This window comes from Habropoda laboriosa, unplaced genomic scaffold (assembly GCF_001263275.1).
Source record: "Habropoda laboriosa isolate 0110345459 unplaced genomic scaffold, ASM126327v1 scaffold124, whole genome shotgun sequence".
NCBI lineage: Eukaryota > Metazoa > Arthropoda > Insecta > Hymenoptera > Apidae > Habropoda > Habropoda laboriosa.
Window position 1 is genome coordinate 674,760 of NW_017100265.1, and position 5,482 is coordinate 680,241.

Genomic DNA, 5,482 nt, shown 5'->3' on the forward strand with positions numbered 1-5,482 from the left:
AAATAAGTTAGTACTCTCGGCCAATCAGAAATATTAAAAACGCATAAGCAGTTGAAAATTTAATATCTTCTAAACCGTTCAACAGAGGAAACTCAAATTTTGCACAACGTAATTTTTACGCTTGCCAATAATTCTGTAAAATTTGAAAAAAATATGTGACATAATAACACGAAGTGTACGATTCGACGTGAAACGGCTCTCACGCAAAATCTATTCGAAACCGTATCTTCAAATCGTGTCATCGTACAAATGGGAACATCGCTCTGGAATCCGCTTGAAAAAGGAGGAAAAATGGGATTAGAAGGTTAACACGGTCACAAAGACGTTTCTGTTCCATCAAACGAGCGGTAACGAGTGTGACGGCGAACAAAAAGTCACGATTAGATTTAATAACACGGAAGGTCAGCAGGATTTCGCAGGTGGTCGTACACTTTTATACCCGGTCGGCTGAAACTTCAGCCAGTTGTAACTCAAGTCAAGGGGCTACGCACTTGGCCGACACAAAGCTATCTAGAGATCTTCCTTGCATTCTGCTGAAGAATAGACTTCTAACCGGTGTGAGATACGCGGCAGGAGAAGATCACGATCTTTCGGTCCAGCTATTCTCTCTCGGGCTGCTCTCGCAGCGTGTGCCGCGTTGCATAAACTGACCGCGAGTACAGAGAGACCTCGAACCACAGATTCGATTCACTCCTGTCGATGAGTAATTTATTTTTCATTCGATCCAGGGCGAATAGGCGTGATATTGGTGCTAGATACAGGTAGCTGATAGACTTGTACAACGTAGAGGAAGGTTAATAACAGAATTTTTTTTGTTTTCAAAGATCAATTGTCGATTCTGGTTACTTTTGGTACAATTTTTTGGCGTTTTTTAAAAATTAAAATCGTATCGTTTGATATAAGTAAAGAGGTTTTATTAGTTGCTTTTTTGTAGTTCTGTGTATGTGTGCGTTTAAATGGGAACATCTAAATGTTTCTGTAGTTTATAGTCGTATGAAAAATCTGGAAAAAGTTATATTATTTTAATGGGTACATGTAACGGTAAAAAAATTTTTTTCATGGGATATTAAGGTCATCGGTGGTTTTTTAAATAGAAGCACATATTTATTTTTCATACTGTTATTGAGGGAAAAATGACAAATTCAAGATTTGTGCATGTATGTAGAATGTTTTTATTGTTGCTAATGTAGTTACAAGACGTGGCTAAGAAATGTAACTGAAGCTACAGATTTTCCTTAGATTGCATTGGGTATAAATAAATTGATAATTATTTCGTGAAATCATTTGATAAAGTCGATGTAAAGTTTGCTCGAGATATATTATTCACATGCATGACCAGGATCGTTAAAATTGTACATTTTCTATCTAACGAAGAATTCCAGAAAATTTTTAACTATTTTCTGAAATCCTAAATCCAACCAAGTAATATGGTAAAGTCATTCACAAAATAATCCAAACGAACTCGAGGACATTTTCTCTCTAGAATAAAACTAACTTTTTCTCCAAACTCACGTACCACCTCCATTCACGCTTCACCACTCCTCGAAGCCACTCTTACTATCGCGTCTAGCTTCAGAAAAATCGGCATTTCACCTTGCAGAAGCCACATTCACGGCGCCCCATTATACCGCAATCCGAGAAAAGGAAAAATCCCCGGCACAAGTCCCGACAAGACTCTAATTCCACGACACTCCTCTAACACAAGCGCAGTTCCCGACGAACGCGTCTCTGGCTGTTGGCCAAGGCGCGTGTGGCGGTCCTTAGAAAGCAACGGCGAATCGGCGAGCATTGAGAGCATCGAAGCCGGACATTTCGCCGGATCGAATCGCATTCCATCGGTCGGGATTTTTCCGATGGCGACGAGTTAACGGGGCCGGTTCGCTGGTATAATTAATACTTCCGGGCGGCACAAGCAGACCCGAGGTTTCTTAAGGGCTCCCAGGTGGCCTGGATCGACTCGCGGCTCTTCCGGCGACCTGGCAGCCAGCCAAGAGCCAGCCACCTTTAAAAAATCGCCCGAGTGGACCGAGAGAGAGCAGAGGTTGTACCATCTACGGGGCCCTCTTTGTGGAACTCGTGCCGCCACACCTGCGCCAATGTACCCGGCGAACCATTGCCACCATCCACCTCGGCCACGGGGACAAGGAGGATATAGGACCCCATATAGGTACAGAGGAATGTCCTCCAGGAAGTCGATGCTCGCGGCCGGCTGACACCGCGAAAAACCAGAGCGAACGAGAGAACGAGACCGAGAGAGGGTAGAGTTTCTTTGAATTGTCCCGTGATTTTGAAGTTAACGAGCGCGCCGCGGTGGATGCCGGGATTCGACGCTAGCATTGGCGTCGATCAGACTGTTCTCTCCTGCTCGCACGGACCGATGAAAGGGAATTCTTTGGTGTGAGTGGGGTAGTGCAAGTTGGAGGAAGTGTCCAAGTGTGTCAGGTTAAAGAGAGTTTATCGTGATTTATTTTGGACGTTCTTGGGGATCGTTGGAAAAATTTGGGTAGGGAAGAAGTATGATGGAGTTGATACAGTTAATTTGGACTTTTTAAATTAGTAACGGTGCAGAATACATATTTTTGTGATAGGTAATTTTGTACTTTTATTATGCTGGAAATAATGTTTATACATTGTTAGTGTTAGGTATTGGATTTACTAAAGGTCATTTACAACCTTAGCTTGTTAATATATGATGGAGTTTAGGCAGTCAGTTTCTATCGGCGAGTAACCGACGATGAGTTGCTATCAAGGGTCATAATTTTTATAATTCGTAATAACCATACGTTATTTAATTTTCGAAACTGGACTACTTTTAGAGTATACATTTGCAAAACAATAATTTCAGAACAGAAAATTTCAGAAAAATAAAATAGCTCTAATCAATATATTATCATTCTTATTTTAATTGTATTAACGTTAAAGATTTATACACAATATACAACGTGGAAAATAGAGAAACATTCGATGCACCCCCTGATAATTATTATTACCAGCACATTAACAGCAGTAAAATATTAATTTATAAATTAAAAAATTCCAGTTCAAATGGAATATTACATTTATCACAAAAACAGTTCCATACGCAAATTATACAAATTACCTGTTAAAATGCTTTTATCCTCGAAATTTTCCATTCCAAAAACGGTACCATACCTTACGGCAAATAAACACATTCCCGGTAGCCTTCTACTTAGGGGACGGAGTCGATTTGGAACGCCCTAAATCAGCCCGTAGATCGTGCGAGACGTACGCAGAGACGTTGAGGCCGGCGCGTGTAAATCATTGATCGGATCTAGCAGCTTTTTCACAACTTTTTCCCTCGGTCGCGCGAGCTCTATTGAGACGCCTTGGGTAACGGATCGTCCTATACACACAGGTTGCATCGCGCCCTCGCGTTCTCCGCTCGTTCTCCATCGCCGGTGCACTGTCGCGTCCTTCGGGCTACGCGACTCCTACGCGCGGGGAAAAATAGCCACGAAACGATCTGTAATAGGTACCTGCTTTGGTACCCCTGTTTACGCTCTCAGGGAGTGGGATTTTATTAGAAAACCGTATTATTACAGATAGCGAACTCGCTGCGAAAGGGAAAACTCGTTTAAGCTGGAAATTTCACGGTTTCGTTGTTAGATCGCGAAGAAATAAGTGTCGGGTCCGGGGGAATTTTTTTAATATGGACAGATTGCTCAGAATTTATTTGGGGTGTACGAGAATAATTTTTGTTTTTAAAATTTTTGAATGTGTGTGAGATACAGTAAGGAGAGGATTCGATCAAGCTTGAAAGACTTTTAGTTGAATTTTAATATAGTTTAACCCTTCGCTTTACAATTTTTTTATTAGTGTCAAGTATTTAAAAAAGCTGAAATATTGTGCATTATTGACATTTAGCAGTTCTCAGATTTATTAGTCAAAATTGCAGCTGGAATTAAAGTACTTTTTTTTTTGTTAACGTAACAAGTCTGGCTCGTTGTTATAAAGCAAGGGGTGAATTATCTGTTCGTTGATACAGAACAATTCTTGCACTGATTTTCGAAAGCCAAAGTACATATCTTTTGTAATAAATATTAAATAAAACGTAATAAATATTAACCGTGATAAGTGCGAAAGTAGAGACTGAACAGTTAATTGACCTAATTTGCACACTAAACCAGGACTATTTCTGTCGTGTCTGCAGTGAAACTAGCTTAATATTATTATTAACCCTTTGCAATGGAGTGGCGACTGAGAGGCGACATTAAATAATCGTCAGAGATCAGATCTATGGGATCTCTATAAATTTGATTGCCACAGTGAAACGGTGAATACGTTGGATATTTAAATAAAATAGTATAGTTCACTTCTGTGTTAATTTTAGAAAATTTCAAACATCCGGTTTGCAAACTTGCCTATAGCAAAATCACCTCCGAGTGCAAATGATTAATATACATGATATTACTTTTCTTTTTTTTTTTTATTTAAGAGTTTAGCGTCGCATCAACTGCTGGGTTATTAGCGACGTTTTACAAGGTGTTTTCTATATATTGGTTCACAGTATTCTGTTGAATAACTTGGTTTCTTCCAAAAATTTTAATAGGTCGTGGATTTTTTTCTTTTCCAAGTTGTCCTTGATGTGAGGTTCCAATCTGTATTTCTGTCGGGGGGTATTGTATTTTGGGCATTGTAAGATAAGGTGATCTATTGTGATTTGTGTGTTGCGTTCTTCACATATTGGAGCAGGTTCTTTGGTCAAAAATTATAAACAGATATGAATTCTAGAATTACTTAAGAAATCCTCCAATCGTCTTCACGGGTATAATTAGAAATTTTTTATTCAATATCTACTTAACATTTTCTTCTTCATCTCACGAAATTAATAACCAACAAATTTTCTATCATTTTTCTAATAATTACAATCTAATAAACCAAACAAAATATTATTTAAAACCAATAGAAAATAACAAAACTCATATTGCTTAAAGTACAAATGAGGAAAGGAATGAAAAATACACGAAAACACGCACAAAGGGTATAGCAAAGAGGCATGATTCGATCCGGAAAGGAGGACGACGACGTCACGATGCAAAGCGGGTATTCCGCTCGGCGCGATTAATCCAAGAATTTATCACGATCCCTCGCCGTTGCTCCAGGCTGAAATAAAGTTTCACCGCAATCGTGGAGGCGCATGCGATATCTTTCTAGCAGTAATGAGAAACCGCTTTAGGCGTGGCTTCGACACAAGACACCGTACGCGTACGCGAAGAAATAAGTTCAGTACCGTCGTAGAATGTTAATCACGAATGATATTTTGCATGATCAGCTATGATACTATCGGAAATTTCGTTCAATCAGCTAACCTTCGATGATAAACGCTACTATGAATTTCAGACGTGAGTTAACAACGATGTTTGACCGGAATTTTCAACGCGCTGCAGCAGCCTGAGATGCGACGATTATGATTACAAAGATCCCTTGTCTTTTCATTAAACCCACGTTCTACGATCTCTCG